Source organism: Podarcis vaucheri, assembly GCF_965113315.1.
Source record: "Podarcis vaucheri genome assembly, chromosome: 1".
Taxonomy (NCBI): domain Eukaryota; kingdom Metazoa; phylum Chordata; class Lepidosauria; order Squamata; family Lacertidae; genus Podarcis; species Podarcis vaucheri.
In genome coordinates, this window is record NC_138759.1 from 139,076,747 (window position 1) to 139,098,990 (window position 22,244).

Here is a 22,244-nt window from a genome sequence, read left to right on the forward strand (position 1 = left end):
TCAATGCCTTCTTTGCCTCAGTCTTCTCTGATAAAGAAAACAACTCTATGATTCTATGATTCTATGATCGTATCTCTGGAATGAGTGGCTGGAGGCTCTTCCAGACTCAGGACATGGAGCCTCCACCTGCTGCTAAACCAGTTCAAGAGCTAGGCCTGATTATATGCTGAAGCCAGACCCACATGCTGGCTTGTTCCGGTCCAGTTGTGCCACACATTCCCACACAGCCTGGGCCAAGTGTGGCACGCAGCACAAGAGAGGACAAGGTAAAATGAAGCAGACAGGTAATGGTGCAAAATAATAGCCCCCTCCCCACAGACAAATTTAAAAGGACATAGACTGATAATTAGTCCAAGGCCAAGGTTGCAGAAGAATATTTTCACCTGGTGCCTAAAATGCATAATGAAGGTGCTAGCCTCCCTGGGGAGAGCATTCTGTAGACGGGGAGCCACTGCAGAAAAGTCCCGTTCTTATGTTGCCACCCTCCGAACCTTTAATGGAGGAGGCACATGAAGAAGGGCCTCAGAAGATGATCTCAGGGTCTGGGTAGGTTCATATGGAAAGAGGTGGTCCTTGAGGTACTGCGGTCCTGAGTCATTAAGTGACAACCATATGTCAGGAGTGCTCTGATGGTGTTTCCTGCTTGGCAGGGGGTTGGACTCGATGGCCCTTGTGGTCTCTTCCAACTCTATGATTCTATGATTCTATGAAGTCTCGGGACTGAATAGCTATACTTTCTTCTGCTCAGTGTTTCCTGCTTAGCAGCTGGTGGGGAGCTCAGTGGGGAGGGGAGAGGCTCTATGCCTTAAGAACATAAGAAGGGCCTTCTGGAACAGGCCAGTGGACCTTCTAGTCCAGCATCCTATTTTCTCAGTGAGCAACCAGATGCCTGTGGGAAACCCCAAAACGGGGACCTGTGCGCAACTTGGGATTCCTAGCAACTGGCATTTAGCCTCATACTGCTTCCAGCAGTGGAGGTTTGACCTTTCACCCTTTATTACCATTGCAATGGAGGGGAAACCCTACTTTTCCATTTGTTTTGGAAGATGTGTACTCACAGCTCCTTTGTCTGCATGGAGATCTGCAGTAGGATGTAAGAAAACCTCTAACTGTGTGAAGATTGGGCATTGCAAATATGCAAAAATTCATCCATGCAGTCTGCAAATTTCATGCATGTAATGTACAAGATGCAATTGCACTTGAGCCTTTGTAGGGCAAGTTTTGCAGGTCACCTGTACAATCAGTGACATTATTTGCATTTCTCTGCTTGGGTTATTTTGGGCCCTTTAGGCTGTTGCACACTCAGGACTGACTGTGGAGGGAAATGTATTATTATTATAAAATAATCCAGAGCAAGGCAGTGATCCATGAAGGCAAAGGGGCTTGAATAACTCAGAGAAGCTATGAACTACGCCGAGCAGGGCACCCAAGATGGACAGGTCATAGTGGAGAGTTTTGACCAAACGTGATCCTTCTGGAGTAGGAACCGGCAAGCCACTCCAGTATCCCTGCCAAGAAAACTCCATGGACAAAGACAACAGGCATATAAAAGTTATGACGCTGGAAGATGAGCCCCTCAGGTCGGAAGGTGTCCAACATGCTACTGGGGAAGAGCGGAGGACAAGTACAAGTAGATCCAGAGCTGATGAAGCGGCTGGGCCAAAGCCGAAAGGACGCTCAGTTGTGGATATGCATGGAAGCGAAAGGAAAGTCCAATGCTGTAAAGAAAAATATTGCATAGGAACCTGGAATGTAAGAACCATGAACCTGGGTAAGTTGGATGTGGTCAAAAATGAGATGGCAAGAATAAATATTGACATCCTGGGCATCAGTAAACTAAAATGGACGGGAATGGGCGAATTCAGCTCGGATGACCATCATATCTACTACTGTGGGCAAGAATCCCGTAAAAGAAATGGAGTGGCCCTCATAGTCAACAAAAGAGTGGCAAGAGCTGTACTGGGATGCAATCTCAAAAATGATAGCATGATCTCGATACGAATCCAAGGCAGACCTTTTAACATCACAGTAATCCAAGTTTATGCACCAACTACTGGTGCTGAAGAAACTGAAATTGACCAATTCTATGAAGACTTACAAGACCTTATAGAAGTGACACCGAAGAAGGATGTTCTTCTCATTATAGGGGATTGGAATGCTAAAGTAGGGAATCAAGAGATAAAAGGAACAACAGGCAAGTTTGGCCTTGGAGATCAAAACAAAGCAGGGCAAAGGCTAATAGAGTTCTGCCAAGAGAACATGCTGGTCATCACAAACACGCTTTTCCAACAACACAAGAGACGACTCTACACATGGACATCACCAGATGGGCAGCATCAAAATCAGATTGATTATATTCTCTGCAGCCAAAGATGGAGAAGGTCTATACAGTCAGCAAAAACAAGACCTGGAGCTGACTGTGGCTCAGATCATCAGCTTCTTATAGCAAAATTCAAGCTTAAACTGAAGAAAGTAGGAAAAACCACTGGGCTGGTAAGATACAATCTAAATCAAATCCCTTATGAATACACAGTGGAAGTGAGGAACTGGTTTAAGGATTTAGATTTGGTGGACAGATTGGCTGAAGAACTATGGATGGAGGCTCGCAACATTATACAGGAGGCAGCAACGAAAACCATCCCAATGAAAAGGAAATGCAAGAAAGCAAAGTGGCTGTACAACGAGGCCTTACAAATAGCGGGGGAGAGAAGGCAAGCAAAATGCGAGGGAGATAGTGAAAGATACAGGAAATTGAATGCAGATTTCCAAAAAATAGCAAGGAGGGACAAGAAGGCCTTCTTAAACGAGCAATGCAAAGAAATAGAGGAAAACAATAGAGTGGGGAAAACCAGAGATCTGTTCAAGAAAATTGGAGATATGAAAGGAACATTTCGTACAAAGATTACCATAATAAAAGACAAAAGTGGTAAGGACCTAACAGAAGCAGAAGACATCAAGAGGAGGTGGCAAGAATACACAGAGGAATTATACCAGAAAGATATGGATGTCTCGTACAGCCCAGGTAGTGTGGTTGCTGACCTTGAGCCAGACATCCTGGAGAGTGAAGTCAAATGGGCCTTAGAAAGCACTGCTAATAACAAGGCCAGTGGAAGTGATGGTATTCCAGCTGAACTATTTAAAATTTTAAAAGATGATGCTGTTAAGTTGCTACACTCAGTATGCCAGCAAGTTTGGAAAACTCAGCAGTGGCCAGAGGATTGGAGAAGATCACTCTACATCCCAATCCCAAAGATGGGCAGTGCCAAAGAATGCTCCAACTACCACACAATTGCACTCATTTCACATGCTAGCAAGGTTATGCTTAAAATTCTACAAGGTAGGCTCAAGCAGTATGTGGACCGAGAACTCCCAGAAGTGCAAGCTGGATTTCGAAGGGGCAGAGGAACCAGAGACCAAATTGCAAACATGCGCTGGATTATGGAGAAAGCTAGAGAGTTCCAGAAAGACAACGTTGTCTTCCTGCTTATTTAACTTATATGCAGAATTCATCATGCGAAAGGCTGGGCTGGATGAATCCCTAGTTAAAGCTATGGTTTTCCCAGTAGTGATGTACGGAAGTGAGAGCTGGACCATAAAGAAGGCTGATCGCTGAAGAATTGATGCTTTTGAATTATGGTGCTGGAGGAGACTCTTGAGAGTCCCATGGACTGCAAGTAGATCAAACCTATCCATTCTGAGGGAAATCAGACCTGAGTGCTCACTGGAAGGACAGATCGTGAAGCTGAGGCTCCAATACTTTGGCCACCTCATGAGAAGAGAAGACTCCCTGGAAAAGACCCTGATGTTGGGACAGATGGAAGGCATCTGGAAGTAGATGACAGAGGACGAGATGGTGGGACAGTGTTCTCAAACCTACCAGCATGAGTTTGACCAAATTGCGGGAGGCAATGGAAGACATGAGTTCCTGGCGTGCTCTGGTCCATGGGGTCACGAAGAGTCGGACATGACTAAATGACTAAACAACAACAACATGGTCCAGAGCACAGCGCAAAAGACTGAAGAGCAGTTCCTCTGCCCCAAGTCTCTGTTGGAAGTTGTAAGAACTGCCCCAGAATATGAGGAGGAGCGGACATCTGCTGCAGAGTGAATCCTACCCTGGGAAAATGAAGAGTTACCAGTAATTACATATTTAACTCTTTCCCACAGGAATTCCGCAAGAATGGGGTGTGGGAGTCTGCCCTGTCCACTACTGGAATGAAGTCCTTGTCAGACTCCCACTGGGATCCCAAAAGGGTTCTGCTTTGCTGTACTAGACCTTGGCTAATATGCCTTGGCCCTTGTCTAATATTAAAAAGTGATAATAAGTTATCCAGGTTCAATATTAAAGTGTTTCTGTACTGCAGGAGCATTGGACAAGGACAACTTAAGAAAGCTTAGCATATACCCCAGAAACCCAGACAATGGGATGACTTTCTTGTTTCTGGTTACTTTTCCTACAAATGTTTTTAGCCAAGGGCACTGAGCTAACATGTTGTGCTCTGGACCAGGTTTCTGCCTGCCTTGACCACTCCTCAGTCTTCTTCATTAGCGTGTGTCATCATGCCACAGTTGCTTCTGTCTGGCTTCCTTCTCCCTACTAACTAGAGGCCTCCAATAGGATCCACAGTAGGAAGCAAAGCAGTTTATATGGCAAGACCCAGGCCCTGTTCTAGAGCAGCAACATCACAAATCAAATTTGCACTATGCTCTGATTTTGCCTCATTTCGGTGGATGGGGTGGGTGTAAGCAATGGCGAGAGGCAGCCCTGAAAGCAATGTAGGAGAGCCCGTAGCTGCTGCCACCATTTCAAGAGCCATGCCGCAGATTGGGCACCAGGGTCCCAAATTTTGTAAAGAGTAAAATCCTGGCAAGATTTGTCTCTTGTTAACACCATTTCTATTAACACCATTTCAAAGTAAAGGTGAAGAGAGACGAGCTTGCAAGTTCATAAGATTTATAATATTGGGAATTCCCCCCAGCAAAAAAATAAAATTCCAAAGCAACCACATTGAAGCAATGTCCTGCAGGAGGCTCTTTTTTACATGGTCAGTAAAATTCTGCTCTCGGTTATGAGTCCCTGTTCATTATGCTTGTTTACAGTTTGCCACGTCCCGTGGGGCTCATAGCCGGGAAAAGAGCCAAATGAGCATCTTAAGAATTCAGCCTGGAGATTACATAAAATGAAAACAATTAAAAAGCAGTTTGGAGGATGAAGCAGCTGTCATAAAGGAGTTAAGAACTCTCCTGTGTAAAACATACTATTTTTTTGAAAATATTTGGACATCCATGCAAGGCATCTTTGGAGAGGAAGGAAAGCAGTCTTCCTTCAGTCGTGTGCCATGGGCTGCTGAGCAGCAGTGCATTCACTTACTATTTAGTTTGATCAACTGCAAAGTATTAATGCTGCTTTCAATGGATTTCCCGTTGACTTGCAGGCCACCACATGTAATTGCGGGTTTGTTCATTTGTTTGTTTTGGATCGTGTTGATATTGTCCTGTTTATGTTGTCGCTTCAGATTTATTTTTTAAAAAAAGGTTGTCTATCTTCGGAAAGAGGCAAGGAAGCGGCTGTTCCAGTTAATAGGCAATCAACAGAAATGGGACAAGGATGTTGCATTACAACATGTGGCAATACAAGTCTGCTTGACCTGGACATCTCTTAATGCTGGAAACAGCGCTGAAGGCGCCTGCCCTCCTGGTGAAGCCAGGACGCACGCTCTGCTAGGTGGGCCTTCACCCTCACGCAACACAGCCACTGTTAACAGCTCCTCATTGCCTTGCCTGAAAGAGGCACACCAGCCCCACGGCTCACCCCACTTTTAAAGAGACTATGGGCAAGTCCCACCAGCTCACATGCAAAGTCCTCCTAATCATCATATCCTTTCTCATTCTATTAGCCTGGGATCTGAAAACCAGGGCCCAACGTGGATTTTGTTTTTGTTAATTAACCAGGCTGCATCCAAGGCACACACACCAATTGGGCATCTTGTCACCTACTTCTGCTTGATTTTATATTAATGTGTTATACATTTGATGTTAGCCACTCTGAGCCCAGTTTTGGCCAGGGAGGGAGGGGTATAAATAAAATTATTGTTATTATTATTATTTATTATTCTCAGTATGTGCAGCTTCTGTCACTACCTTTGGATAGTATCCTAGGGAGATTAATTGGAACCTGAACAAAACCAAGTTATTGGATTCACAGGACCCATTTAACCACTAAAATTAGATTAATCACTTTATCAGATACAAACTTAACAATAAACAAAACATTGCCAAGGCTTTATGTGTGGTATATTTCTATTAATGCATATTGATTGCTGCTGTGGGGAGCGAATAAGACTATTAACATTTAGAAAATGTCTGCCTTTTTATATAAAACAGCAACCCAGCTCCATTCTCCACTGTAGACAGTTTATACATTAGAGAAGGTTGTCTTCTTTATCCTCCTTTTTTGGCCACAAAAATAAAAAAATAACAAATAAATAAATCCAGGTTTACTGACAACATAGATACCATGAAATTCCCAATACATCTGCTTATTCCACACTGGCTCAAAAGCTCAAGCCATGCATAAAAGAACCAAAGAAACAGGCCACACTTCTCTGAAACAGGGCTCTGAGACTTTCCTATATTCTGAGATGTGATATTCATGATAAAAAGGCATTTTTGTAATAAGCCTCTGCTCCGTAATACCTTTTGTTTTCTCTAAGCATGTGAAAGATTTTTAAAGTGGAAATATAAGCAATGCCTCATTTCTCAGAAATGACTGGACGTCAGCAAATTAATATTGCCAAACTTAAACAAGACTTAGTTTGCTCATCTTCCTCAATTCCTAAGTAAAGGTTGCAGAGCTTTAGACTGTAGGTGAGGACTTGGGAGGATGCTCACCCACAAACAAAAAAATTAAGGAAACATTTGTAAACCACGAGCATGAGTCCACAGTGTGATGCAGCAATAAGAAAGGCTGGTGCTATTCTAGGCTGCATCAACAGAAGTAAGTACAGTGTCGGATCAAGGGAAGTCATAGTGCCACTCTGTTCTGCCTTGGTCAGACCACACCTGGAAAGCTGTCCAGTTCTGGGCACCACAGTTAAGAAGGATGTTGACAAGCTGGAATGTGTGCAGAGGAGGGGAACCAAGATGATCAAGGGTCTGGAAACCAAGCCTTATAAGGAATGGTTGAGGGAGTTGGGGATGTTTAGCCTGGAAGAGAGGAGACTGACAAGAGATATGAGAGCCATCTTCAAATATGTAAAGGCTGTTACATGAAAGATGGAGCAAACTTGTTTTCTCCTGCTCTGGAGGGTAGGACTTGAACCAATGACTTCAAGTTACAGAGAAGGAGATTCATCAGGAAGAACTTTCTGACAGTAAGAATTGTTCAACAGTGGAGCGGACTCCTTCGGAAGGTGGTGAACTCTCCTTCCTGGGAGGTTTTTAAGCAGAGGTTGGATGGCCATCTGTCAGGGATGCTTTAGTTGAGAAGCCTACATTACAGGAGGTTGGTCTAGATAACCCTCAAGGTCCCTTCCAACTGTACAATTCTATGATTCTATAGTTCTTTTATCTTGCTATATTGGTTTTCCTACATGGAGGGAATATTTTACATGGAGGGGCATTTAGCCATGTGAATCTCACCTGCACCCTAAGGCCATACAGCCCAAACACAGATTTACCATCTCTGGAAATTAAGCCTAAGGTTCAAACAACACATTACAGTCATTAAAATACCAACTATTGAAGAATATCAAAAAGATATGCTATCAGCACCCCTAAATATATCAGATATTGAGAATGTAATAGAAACAATGGGAAATGGGAAATCACCTGGACCAGACGGTCTTTCTATAGAATGGTATAAAATATTCAAAAATCTACTAGTCCCCAGACTTCTAGAAGTCTATGAGGAAATAGCTCATAAAGGTATATCTGCTACAACATTCAATGAAGCTTTAATAATAATTATACCAAAACCTAACAAAGACCCTACTAAATGTGCAAATTATAGACCAATATCATTAATGAATGTTGATGCAAAGATTTTGAATGCAATATTGGTGGCAAAATTACAAAAGATTATTCAAGACTTGATACCTAATAATCAAACAGGTTTTATAAAAACAAGACAAGCTACAGACAATATCAGATTAACAATAGATTTGACAAATTTAAATAAAGATGAAGAGTTTATGATATTGTCATTAGATGCAAAAAAGGCTTTTAACAGAATATATAAAGAATTCATAGGGTTTGTGTTACGTAAATTTGGTTTCCCTATAGAATACTGTAATCGGATTAAAATGATTTATAAAAACCCAACGGAAGAATTTCAAATTTGATTAGTTTAAATTGAGGAACGAGACAAGGATGTCCTCTTTCTCCGTTATTATTTAACTGTGCCTGGAATCATTAACAAGAGCAATAATTCAGGATGAGCATATCAAGGGTGTAAAACACGACAAAGATAATTACAAAATTGTATTATTTGCAGATGATATCCTTTTATTTATTACTAAAACAGAAGATACAATTCCAAAAATTATAGAGAAAATAAAAACCTTTGGCAGAATATCGGGATATTCTATAAATTGGACAACATCAGAGATTTTACCAATTGGGCCAAGGGCTACATTGTATAGAAACCAACAATTTCAGATGTGCAAAGACTTTATTAAATACTTGGGTATAATGATTTCATCAGATATAGACCAAATTGTAAAATTAAATTTGAATCAAATTATAAATGAGATTACTTTTGGTATTGAAAGGTGGGGAAAGGTTAATGTCCTCAAAATGAATGTAGTTCCAAAGCTTTTATACATTCTTAGAGGATTACCAATACATGTTCCCAAATTTTACTTCCAAAAAATAAATCAACTATATAGATGGTGCCTGTGGTACAAAGCCACCAAAAATATCACTACATAAAATGCTACTTCCAACTAAGGAAGGCGGCTTTGGACTTCCAAATCTGGAACTATATCACCAGGCCTACATGCTGAGTAAGATTAATGACTGGAGAGCTAGCAGGAATCCCAATTGGGCTACTCTCAAATATAGTTTCTTTGAACTTCTAGAAGGGTGGACTAAACTCAGCTCTAATTTTATGAAATATCCTATTATCCTGGAGACTATTAAAGCACCTATAAAAATTTGGATGAATATAAGAAGAAGAGGAGGAGTTTGGATTTGATATCCCGCCTTTCACTCCCCTTCAGGAGTCTCAAAGCGGCTAACATTCTCCTTTCCCTTCCTCCCCCACAACAAACACTCTGTGAGGTGAGTGGGGCTGAGAGACTTCAGAGAAGTGTGACTGGCCCAAGGTCACCCAGCAGCTGCATGTGGAGGAGCGGAGACGCGAACCCGGTTCCCCAGATTATGAGTCCACCGCTCTTAACCACTACACCACACTAATAAGCATGACCCCTATCTGCATGAGAAATTAACAATATGGGCCAACCCAAAATTAAAAATTGGAAATCAAGTAATAATTTGGCAAATGGTATTTTGACACTGAATCGGTTATTTGATGAAAATTACAAATTTGTGGAATATAATACTGTGCAAGTAAAGTATGGATTAACCAGTGAAACACAATGGCAATACATCCAATTGAAACCTCTATTGGAAAGGCAGTTTGGCCTTGATGCTATAGCAGCTTCGGAAACACCCAGGCTGCTACAAGATTTAATTTCTGCAACAAAAACAAAAAACTCTACACTTGCACTATATAAAACCCTACTCAACAGGAAGAAATATGATTTAGAATATGATAGACAAAAATGGAGTGAAGAGTTAGGGGTACAAATAACAGAAGATATATGGGAGTCAAGCATAAAATCAACAGAAATAGCCTCTATGGATCTAAGACTAAGACTTATTCAGCAGAAAATAATATTCAGAGCCCACTGGACTCCAGCAAATCTTTACCAGAAGAAAATAACAAATGCAGACAACTGCTGGAGATGTGGAAGTAAAAATGCGAACTTAGTACATATGATGATTAACTGCCCAATGATAAGAACATTTTGGTGCAAGGTAAGTATATATATAGCAAGAGTAATAGAAAGAAATTGTTATTTAGGGGAATTGAATTTAATTATAAATTATATACCGGAAACGTGGGAGATTACAAGGGGTAAAAAAAAATTGGAGGACTTCCGGTCGGCGCCAGCGTTAATGGCGGCCCTCTTTCCGAGCTCCGGAGGAGGACTGCTCTGCGAGTTCGGGTCTGACCCGCTACGGCAAGCGGGGCACCCCTAAAATCACAGGTGCTGAAGCCTGTGAACAAGGAGACTCGGTGGGCACCAGAAGCGCCCCCCCTTACTGCAGAAAGAGCCTTTTTAAAGTCTCTGGAACGGCATCGGGAGAGCGCGGTGCTGAGAGTCGCTGCCCAGCCCGCAGAGTGAAGCCGCGTCGCCATTGACGGAGAGCGCCGATTCCTTCCTGTAAATCTGGTACTGAAAAAACCTGTGAGTAAGATTGAACGCTATTTGGAACTTTTAAAAAGAAAATCTGGCTGAAAACGGGAAAGGCAAAAAATTAAGGAAGTCTGCCTTCCCCTGACTGCATGACAGCTAAAGCAACGGAATTTTAAAGCTGCATCCGCAAGAGACTTTTTTCTTTGACTATTTAAACCTGGCATTGAACTTAGACCTCCCCTCTAGCAGGCAGGGCAGAGGGGGGGGGGGAGGACATTAAGAACTGCATGATTTATTTAACAAAGGAAAAACCCTTCTGCTGCCTCATTGCCCTGAAGCAGACTGCTGAATGAGATAGTGAAGCACTGAACTGTCTTTAACTCCGAGGAAGTTACATAGTTGAAGTCTCTGTTGATACAAAGTCTTTGTTGTTACAGTTTACTGGAGCATGTTGAAATTGTATCTACTGGAAAAAGTGTTGTAAAAGACTTTTACAAGCCTCCTGATATACTTGTTTTTAAACTTCTTTGTCTCTATACTTATTTTTTGCCCTGCTCCCCCTAGAGGGCTAAAGTAACAGCTGTAAAGCCTAGGACAGTGGAATTTTCCATTAGGGGACTGCTTTCCTGGGAACGACCTTGGGACATGAGTGGCTCAGCGGAAGAGATAACCACAAGAGCTAAGGCTAAGCAACAACAATACCAGCAACAACAACAACAAAAAAGACTTCCAGATATTACAAATCTTTGAAGGAGTTCATCCGTTAAAGGAAGTCTGCAACGAGATCTTAGAGGGGAAAAAGGCACCAGAATCGTGGAAAGAAGCGTATATTTCACTCATACCAAAGACAGAGACTGAAAAGACTCAACTTAAGAACTTAAGAACTACCGCCCAATATCATTACTTAATGTGGATTACAAAATTTTTGCAGACATTTTGGCAAAAAGACTTAAAAGAGTGTTGATGGAGAAGATTCATAAGGACCAAGCAGGCTTTCTCCCAAAAAGACACCTATCAGACAATGTAAGGAATATAATAGACATTTTGGAATTGCTAGAGGTGAAAATTAACACTAAAGCAGTGCTGATTTTTGTGGACGCGGAGAAAGCCTTTGACAATATTTCTTGGAGTTTTATGAAAAAGAATCTTCATGGGATGGGGGTAGGCCAAGGATTTGAGAACGGTATGGGTGCGATATACTCTGAACAAAAAGCCAAGCTAATTGTAAATATGTGGTAACTGAGGAACTTAAGATAGAAAAAGGAACACGACAGGGATGCCCAATTTCCCCATTGCTTTTTATTTCAGTTCTGGAGGTGTTGTTGAACATGAATCTACCTTAAGGACTATTATAAACTTGCTGAATGTTAGAATGTCGAGGTTTGAGTAAGAAAGGGTTACAGCGATATAAGACTAGATTGAAGGAAAGATTAAGAGGACAGAGGACTGACAGACATATTTAGAGTCATTGGGTGAAAGCAATTTAATTGGTGGTTCTTTTAACTAGGGGCAGGACCACGGTGTATGGAGGGTGGGGGTGTCACTCCCTGTTGTCACCCCCCCCATCTCAATTGTCTCCACCACCTCCACCATCCCCCCCCCCCACATAATACTGAAATTAGTTTGGGAACGGAAACTCCATTAGTAGATGGGAGCAGTCAGCTCTTTCTATGGAAATACCCAGGAAGTGAACGTGTGTTATGGATATTCCATCATCTTTAGGGAATTTTCAAAATCATTTTACCCAGATTTGAAGCTGCTCTTAAACAAGAAAGCAGTGTTTGTACTGCCTCATAGCTAGTTCCTACATCTGATTCTAAAACAAAACAACAACAACGTAATTATAAATAATTTCCAGTTTTCGCATGGATTTATTTTTTTAGGGTTTCCCCTAAAAAAATCAACAACAAACCAAGCTTGTTTTTGAATGCATGTAGACATGAGGCGAAAGTGGGCATAAAGGCCTTTCTGCAAACTTGTGTTTCTTATTTGTTGTGCCGCAAATCTCAGTCCTTGGCCTGAACTTGCCGCTGTATGAAAAAGTATTAAGATCTTCAAAGAAGAAGAATAAACACACATTTTTGATAGAATAATTATACAGTGGTGAAACGTGTAAGGGAGAGTAGAGCAGAGATGATTCCGCTGCAATATCAGCTTATGACCCCAAGATACATAGCAGGGAGCATTAGCACTACAAGCTTGGAGGAGATACAATGGAAACTGCTAAAGCTCCAGGCTCCAGAAAGACACATAAAGATGAGCATAACAATTACCTTATTTGCAGAGAGAGAAAGAAATGTATAATGTGGAGAAGTGCAGTTACAGGCTGTAAAAGAGAGATATAATGAAGTGTTGCAGTTATCTGGCTCTCATAGAGCTATAATGACAATCATTAGTCATCCAGCTGTAAGAAGGACATGTAATGTGTAATATTATTGCTGTTACCTGAGGAAGAGAGAGAGAGAGAGAGATATGACAAAAGGTAGAAGTAACTGGTAATGTTACCTGACCCTGGGAGGCAGCAAAGATCACAAGACTTGCAGTTGACTGCAACTCAGAATGGGAGAGCCAGAAACTAACATAGGATGCTGCAATGACATGTAACTTTGAGGGTAAGGTGGCTTGCCAAGCAGAACCAGCAAGCTTAAGCCAGTCAGCCACAAACTAACTCTGGAGAATTGAACCCAGAAATAAACAGGGTGCTGCTGTGGCTGAAGAAGCCCAATCCCACTCAACAGCCTCACAGCTACATTTTGAATTAATTGCAGGTTTGTATATAATGTAGTAGAGGGACGCGGGTGGCGCTGTGGGTAAAAGCCTCAGCGCCTAGGGCTTGCCGATCGAAAGGTCGGCGGTTCAAATCCCCGCAGCGGGGTGCGCTCCCGTTGTTCGGTCCCAGCGCCTGCCAACCTAGCAGTTTGAAAGCACCCCCGGGTGCAAGTAGATAAATAGGGACCGCTTACTAGCGGGAAGGTAAACGGCGTTCCGTGTGCGGCTCTGGCTCGCCAGAGCAGCGATGTCACGCTGGCCACGTGACCCGGAAGTGTCTCCGGACAGCGCTGGCCCCCGGCCTCTTGAGTGAGATGGGCGCACAAACCCCAGAGTCTGTCAAGACTGGCCCGTACGGGCAGGGGTACCTTTACCTTTACCTATATAATGTAGTAAAGGTAAAGGGTTAGGTCCAGTCCAGACTGTTAGGTCCAGTCGTGGACGACTCTGGGGTTGCGGCACTCATCTCGCTTTATTGGCCAAGGGAGCCGGCGTACAGCTTCCAGGTCATGTGACCAGCATGACTAAGCCGCTTCTGGTGAACCAGAGCAGCTCACGGAAACGCCATTTACCTTCCCGCCAGAGCGGTACCTATTTACCTACTTGCACTTTTTAGCATGCTTTCAAACTGCTAGGTTGGCAGGAGCAGGGACTGAGCAACGGGAGTTCACCCCGTCGCGGGGATTCAAACTGCCAACCTTCTGATCGGCAAGCCCTAGGTTCTGTGGTTTAGACCACAGCACTACCCACGTCCCAGTATATAATGTATTACAGGAGTCTTATTTTATGGAGCCACCAAAAGATAGTTCGCTGATGCCAGGCTCTGTCAAGACAGAGTGACATGTGGTCCACCACCCCAATCTGATGGGAGGTGCTCTGTGCTAGGGCAGGAACCTGCATTGCTACAGAGATAGTTTAGGGGCGCCACCCCCCCTTATATGCGACCAACTTACACACTACCACATATGCGTACAGCACCAGGAAATAATTAAATCCAAACCCAGAAATGGGGAGAGAGAGAGCTGAAGAGTCCTCGTGGCTCATGAGGAGATCATCCCCAGAGCCCGAAGAGGACTTCAGTGAGGGCAGAGGAAGCCCCAAAGAGACTGGAGGCAGAGCAGGACTTGGTTTATGCTGCTTAGCCTAATGTGCTCAGCCTCCTCGCCATAAGAGCCAACTCCTAAGGACCACAGGGGCTTTGGCCCCCACAATAAAATATTTGAGGGGGCTGCCCCCCAGTTGGTGGGGATTGCCATTCAAATGTTGTGTGTGCACTGCATCATGCAATCAGCTATGTGAGGCAGGGCTTACCTGCCCCCCATATTTTATTCAAGTTGGCCCCCCTGCTCCCTGCTGCTGTGCTGGGTAGCGCAGCAGCCAGCGCCACTTCCCCATGTGTCCTCCAGCCCCCTGCCAGCCCCAGAGCTTCAAATCTAGCTGTGGATATTTTGGATATAGTCTTTTTGGTATGGGTTGAAGAGAGTGGCAGAGAGGGCCTTTAAAGAGGGTTTAGAGGGTGCTCCCACTTCCAGAGGGCCTTCTCAGTAGTCGCACCCGCCCTTTGGGAAGCAAATAAGCTATCTGACTTTCAGAAGACATCTGAAAGTAGCCCTGTACAGTATAGGGAAGTTTTTAATATTTATGTTTTACCGTGCTTAATGTATTAATTTGCTGGAAGCCACCCAGAGTGGCTGGGACAACCCAATCAGATGGGCAGCTTATAAATAAATTGGTGTTGTTAGTATTATTATTATTATAATTAATATTAACACAATTTCACTTATGCGCTCACAGATCCAGATCATAACCCCAATGTAAGTGGGGAGACGCTTGTACTGCCAGAATGTGAACTTGTTTCTCTATGAGAATTGCAGCCCCATTCAGCACAGGATGAACTCCACTAACATGGAGCTCCCATGAGCCACCCACCAACAGGGCCTCTGTTTTGTCTGCACTGACATCATCCATTCCATTACTGCACACTGGCACTAGTATAGCTCCTCATCACCTCACCAGAATTGGATGAAAAAGAAATCGAATTGCCCTGTTGAAGGCAACTTGCACCACTGGTGCATTTCACGTGATGAGAGACGGTGCTTTATGGAACGTCCTTCCAGCTGAAGTCAGACAGGCCTCTTTGAACTAATGAAGGCTTTTAATTGAATTCCAACTTTATAGTTTTAACTTACTTTTGGTTTCATTGTTTCAATTACAGATGGCAGTAATTAAGCTTCATATAAATTGTCAAAACAACCAAACAAAATAAAAATGTTAGTAAATCCGTGCAAATGTCCTGGGCTCAGCGCCCGGTGGGTTGTGCTCTGAATGTATTGCTAGCTCAGTCATTAAAAAAATAAAATAATTTTCTAAATAAAACATTTGCCTCAGTTATGAATATAAAAGTGCCAAACTAAACTTCTCTCACCCTTCTGTGGAAATGTCAAAGCAAGTTTTCACAGGACTACAAGTGCCCTTGGAGTTATCTGGGCTCAAACCCGGAAACAAAAGAAAGATGTTCTTTCACTGCTTTGCCTAGGAGCTGCTTCCAGGAAAACTAAGGATTGGGGGGGGGCTATCCGCATGAGGGACAGTTTGGTCTACTTTCTCGTCAAGCCTTGGATTGGTTTGTAATATAATCTAAGATCAGAGAGCTTCTGAGTTAATCTGAGGTGAGCAGAGGAGAGCTTACTCATGCAGGACACAAAATGCCACAGAGACCAAAACAGCCATCTATTATTTCACTTCCGCCTCTCTTCTCCTTTCTTGCCTTGTCTGCTCTGCTGCAGCTTCCCTTCTTTATCCCTTCTTTCCCACTAAGTACTGTGGCTGTATTTTAAAAATCTGTTTGAGGAACTGGCATTGAACCCAAACTAACAGCTAGTTCCCACATGCATGTGCAGTCCTTGGTTTCTCTTCACTTGATGCAGCTGAAATGTGCAAACTGGCCAACTCCCAGGGATGTCACAACAATTCAACAGCTTTGATTCCAGTGTGGCTATTAAAGTTACGCTGGTGTGTTAAATTCTCCAAAACACACCCATTGTCTGTTTCTATCTGACTCACTTTCAGTTTGCAAAAACAAATTATTTGTAGCTGGAAGTGGAAACACTTGTACAAGGTAATTGGAGAACTGAGAAGGGAGGTGTGCATTTGAAGGTGTGAGCAAATGCAGTTCATTAAAAGGAAAGGGTGCCATGTGCTTGCAATTCTTAAAAGTATATATACACAAGAGACGCCACAGTCTGGGTGGACATCCAGGAACTATAGCAGAGAGAAGTTGATTCATGGAAATAAATGAATGGATGAGTTTTCGCATCCCTGCTGAAGTCATTGAAAACAATTGTTAGAGATGCTGTGAGACAAAAGGAAAGCTGTCAGTGATGTCTGATCAGCAATGACACATTCACACATGCAAACCTTCACTTTTGGATGAAAGAACCCTGTGTGAACAGTCCCTTTGATTAGATGCTCTTACACTGCAAAGATGCCCTGATTGCCCAGAATTTCAGAGTGGGCTACCATACCCTCATGGTAACTTCTTGGCACCTATATTAGAATTCCATCATTAGCTCCTTTTATTTATGTTACACACTGCCAGCCTGGTACAGTCTTCTATTTCAGACATTACTATTTTTTGCGAGCTTAGAATGGAAGATGCCTTTGATATTATAGCAATATGGGTCTGTCGTACTCACACGGCATTTGATTGGCTCATTCCAATTTCCCTGAGCCGTGATCAACTCCACGAATATTTTAAGATCTAACCCTGAGCACTGGAAACATCTGATTTTCCTTAGGGCTGTTATGGAAGTGACAATATTCAGAAGTAATAAATGGCTGTTGGGGTCAATTTCTTGTAGAAGAAATTGTAGAAGACTTTCTTTAAAAAAAATATGGAGTGGTACATCACCAAATATGTAGACTGTGAGCTGCTCTAGATTTTGCCCATGCATTCCTAGATTTATGCACACCTAGATTTACTGGTCACCACAAGCTGTGAGCCTGCCATTCCAATGAAAGGCCAGCGTAAAAATGTTGAGCTACAGATTTGTGTTTGATCCTCAAAGGATATGGACCATCATTAGCTCCTTTCGGTCTTGATGGACCGAAGTACTACCTGCCCAAGTACTTTTAGGAAAACTGCATCTTCAGCTGGTCTCAAATGCAGCGTAGTATACTTTGAAAGGCGTTACTGAGAGCAAATGTTCTGACGGTTAAAGTAACACCACGTTCTATACTCAGAGCCTCTGGACTCTAAAGGGTCTTACATCAAGGTCAAACAAGAGGGCTGTGCTTTCTCGCTATCTCTCTTGTGGAAAGGAAGCAGGAACAGCAGCTATTTAAGCCTTCTGGCTCACCCTCCATCTGCCTATGCTCCCCACAGTGCTTGATGATTACCAGACTTTGAACAAAGCAGTTTCACAGGGATATGGAGAATGTTGCGCAGAGACGCCTCATTTGAGGAGTAATGATGGGCACCAATTTACTTTCCTTTGTGGCATGTTTAGTTCACTTGCAAATAAGGCCCTGTAATGTATTATATATCCCCAGTCCCAGCAACACTTATTTGCCCCCCAAAACTGAGGAGGCTCAGTTGGCAGTGGCCACTGAAAGGAAAACATATCATTTAAACATCGCTTAAAACCTACAGCGGCTTTTAGTCAGAGCAGAGGTACCATCGGAACTGCGTTAATCATCCTCTCTGATTATTCACACAGTTGAGAAGAAAGTTGCACTTCAGCAACCTTTTACAAATATCTAAAAAATAAAACTGGCAAATTTTTTTTAAAAAAATACTGCTGCAACTTTGCAATATAGATAGGGGAAATAATCTAGGGGTCAGAATGCAGACGCTAATGCCATGGGATCTAGAATGTGATTTCCAACAGGGCACCAAATCACTCTTGCAAAGCCCTGTGTGATTTGTGCAGCGTTCTCAGTAGACCACAGGCCAGCTTGATGGTATCCATGCTTGCTTAGAATGTGTTGTGTATGAGCAAAATGGCAGCCGTGTGTCCAGTTCTACTCTCTGCCCCTGTAATGTTTAGTGGGATTTACCTGTGTCCCAATGCTACAATGCTGTGCATTTCTGAGAACTCACTTAGAGGGCAGCCTATAAAGACTGCAAGGAAATAAATGAAAATGTGCATACAATTCTAGCCTTAGAGAGCTCTTCATTTTCCCCAAAACATTTTGTTACCCATAAAGAAGGTACTGGCAAATCAAAAGAGACCCATAAAGAAAGCCTCAGGAGAAAGGCAGGAAAATAGTATTCTGAGTCCTCCAGTGTGGATTTAATTTTTAACTTGTAGCCCTGGCATTGCTTGGGAATTCCACGAAACCAAAAAATCGGCGCAGTTTTGTAATCTGAGTTATGCCCTGCAATTATTTTGCCTGTATTGCTAGGTGGTGTTGTTCTTCCACTTGACATATATCCCATAGAATCCTAGAAGTCTAGAGCTGGAAGGGATCCCAAGGGTCATCTAGTCCAGCCCCCTGCAAAGCATCTGTGAGAGATGGCCAGCCAGCTCTGCTTGAAACCATATCGTCTAGCCCTTTGGTGGTTTTATATTTTGATTTTATTCTGTGAACCGCCCTGAGACCTGTGGGTGGAAGGCGGTATATACATTTAATAAAGAGTAAAATGATAATAGCCCTAACATCCAAAGCAATAGCAAAGAGGAGGAGGTAGAGGAGGAGATTTACTCACCTGAAGGTGCTTCGGTGGTTTGTATTTGGGTGCAGGATACAGAGTATCCTGCAGTTGCGTGGAGGTATTCTCCCCAGGTCTTAATAGGATGTTCCTTGTGCGGTTCTGTGGAGATTTGTTGTTGTTGTTGTTTATACCTCATCCACTCTGGGCCTTATAGCATATCTAAAACATAAGAAAAACATCAAGTGTTTAAAATAGGATTACCAGGTGTCCCCAGTTCCCGGGGACAGTCCCCAGACTTGCAAATCTGTCCCTGGCAAACGTGGCAGCGGCAGCCTCAGCAGCCCGGAGCCAGCCTGGGAGCGCAGTTGGCTCTGGCCGGCTTCAGGAGCTGCTTGCTGCCGCCGCCCCTGCTGAGGGGGAAGCAGGGACGTCCAGCAGTACAGATCTCCTGCCCCCTTCTCCCTTTGTTTTGACAGAGGCTCAGGAGTCGCAGGCAGGTGGCTGTTGCCTAGGAGGGGCACAAGGAACGTGGTTTTCTGCCAGGCAAGGTGCAAAGCCCTTCTTTCACACCCTATGAAACATAAATGCTTTGCGTTTTTTAAAAAACTGGGAAACGGCCACCCGCCCACAACTCCCAAGCCTCCCTTGATCAGTCAAAACAAGGTGGCAAGGGGGCATACGTTGAGGCTTGGGAGTCACTGGTGGGCAGCACACCATAGCCCAGTTTTTTAAAAACTCAGGGCATTTATGTTTCACAGGGTGCAAAAGAAGGGCTTTGCACCCTTATACAATATGCATGTGTGCTTGGGCCCAGGGTCTTTCGCCTCACCATCCCCATTACTGACTCCCTGTTGCTACTCAGCTTCAAAAAAAAAAAAAAAAAAAAAGTCCCCGGATTCATTGAAAAAAATCTGGTAACCATAGTTTAAAACCTCCCAAAACAGGGCTGCCTTCAGATGTCTTCTAAAAGTTGTGTCATTCTTTATTTCCTTGACATCTGAAGGGAGGGCATTCCACAGGGCGGGCGACACTACCAAGAAGGCCCTTTGCTGGCTCCCTGTCCCTTTGCTTCAGGCAGCAGACGGCCCTTGGAGGAGGACCCCAGTGGGGCTGAGCAATGGGGGTGGAGACGCTGCTTCAGGTCTAGTGGGCCGAGGCCATTGGGGGCTTTCAAGATAAGCAGCAAGACTTTGAATTCTGCTCGGAAGCACAACTGAAAGGCAGCTGTCATATTTATAACACTTGGTATGATATTTACAGTATTATGCTGTCTGCTACTGTGGTGTAATAGTCCTTTAAGAAACCTGTAGGCAGTACTTGCTGAGCAAACACAAAGTGTGGCCAAACAGTTCTGTAAACTGAACTGGGACCTACTATTGGTGCTTTGCCATGTCTGAATCTTATTAATAAATGTTGGTGTTTGTTATGTACTGAAGTTCTCACCCTGGGCCAGCAGGGGGATACTGTAGATAGTTCAGGTCCACATATGCAAATAAGGGATCGAAAGTGACATTCAGTGATTGGATAGTTACAGAAAGTTGTTACAGTTACATTGTACTGGCTGAACCCTTCAGTCCAGTTCTGTTCTGACCTGTAAATAAACAAGAGCTGTTTGGAGAATCACTGTGTCGTCTGATATGTTCACCTACAACTTAACAGTGTTTATAGAAGACTTGGATATGCTGAGATCTAGCAACAATTAGCCACTCTCTCTCATCTGTTGAGATACCAAAATTTATTTGGTAATATGTTGCTGTTCAGAGAAATGCTATATCATGAAACTTTGAAGAAGACAGTTTCTGCTTTTATCTATAGACATTTGCTTAGTACTTTTACCCCCACCTTCAACAATAATGCAAATAATGATTTGCATAAATTAGTAAATTTCTGTTTAGGGTTTTTGTTGCTCTTGCCCATATAGTTTATCTGATTGCAATATTATTTATCACAGAGCTTGCATGTGTGGCTCATATAAATGACTGGCAGCTGTCTAGTTAAAGCTGCTTTTGAGAGAAAGAGATGCGCTTGCCTATGTGTTCAGAGGAGGAGGAGAAACCAATGAAGAAATCTGGCTTCTGTATGACTGACAGCTGAAAATGTGCCCTCGAGGCAATATATGAAAACAAAATCTTTCTAATCCCTAAGGAAATATCGCATGATCAGCAACACAGAAAGTGCTACCCTTTTGTAGCACCAACTGTTTGAAAGTGAACTCAGATGTAAGCAGTATTGCATTGATATATCCACCAAAATTACTTATTGATTCTTGTGAATGTTATGGCTAATATCCAATTATTATCTACCAACTCTGTCAAGAAACTCAGTGTCACTGTTGATTCTAATGACCTGTAAGGAATACATTAAAGACCTACTTCTAAAGCTGTTTTTCTCCATCTCAGAGTATTACCAGCCCGAGACCTCATGCTTTTGTTGTGGCTGCAATTGATTACAGCAATTCTCTGCTGGCTGAACTCCCAGCTCATGTTCTATATCATTTTTGTCTCATATATAACAATGCTGCTGGGATTTTTAAATTTATTTTTACAGGTACTAAGATATGTCATGGTCTTCTTTTTCAGCATCTTTTGCAATTTTTTAATATGTTTCTGGTATATACCTGGTCACAATCCTTTCTCTTTGACATAGTAAGTGGATTGCTTCTGAAGTGCTGCAAATGCAGAGATGTGCCAGAGCAACAATTATTTGTCTTTATTAAAATTTCCTCGGACGTTTTGTTTGAGGAGGAACTTTCAAATATGTTCAGTTTTCATTTCAGGTAGCAATTTATGTTTGCACAGAAGCCTCCTGAGCAATTGTGGTTTTTTTGTCAAAAGCCCTGTCATTCCTTGAAAAACATCACATGTTTGAGGCAGAACCCTCAAATTCACCTCAAATTTCTTTAAGGCAAAGCTGTGATGGCAACTTGACCCAACAGAGTTTGGTGGCCCATCTCCTCCTCCTATTCCTCACTCAGGGATTCATTCTTTTCTAGGTCAGATATGTAAGCCTCTCTGGCAAATAAATACACATGGATGCTGACTTGAGCTCCTCAGAAGACAGAACAAAAGGTCAATAAGATGAATGGATTCCAGTGTCATGTGCCAAAACGAAGGGTGTCACCAGTTGAAGAAGTCTGAAAGTGAACTCAGATGTAACTCAGAGGGCTGCTTACCAGAGCTGGAAAGATCGCAGGAGGGTCCTGAGAGTTTTCCAGGGCCATACCACAACCTTGCCAGACTCCAGTATGCAAGGAGGCAACCACCCTCTGGGACACTGGGTTTACCGGGCTTTGGGAAGGTGGTGTGAAGGCTCTGGGATGCTGTCAGAGCCCTCAGTTTCCCTGCCCAAAGCCCTGTAAGCAAGGAAAACCTGCTAGGTGTGAAGGTGGGGTGAAT

General features: G+C 43.1%; 1 long non-coding RNA gene across 9 annotated transcripts in view; it reads right to left on the reverse strand.

Annotated features, from left to right (window-relative positions):
* The window catches only part of LOC309535362, a 183,976-nt gene that overhangs the window by 100,507 nt on the left and 61,225 nt on the right, over positions 1 to 22,244 (reverse strand). For 8 of the 9 annotated variants that reach the window (XR_014221212.1, XR_014221213.1, XR_014221214.1 and 5 more), the window contains one exon: positions 18,904 to 19,068. The exons of the other annotated variant lie outside the window; for it this stretch is intronic. This is a non-coding gene — a long non-coding RNA (uncharacterized lncRNA). The remainder of the gene's footprint in view (positions 1 to 18,903; positions 19,069 to 22,244) is intronic. 9 annotated transcript variants of the gene reach the window in all.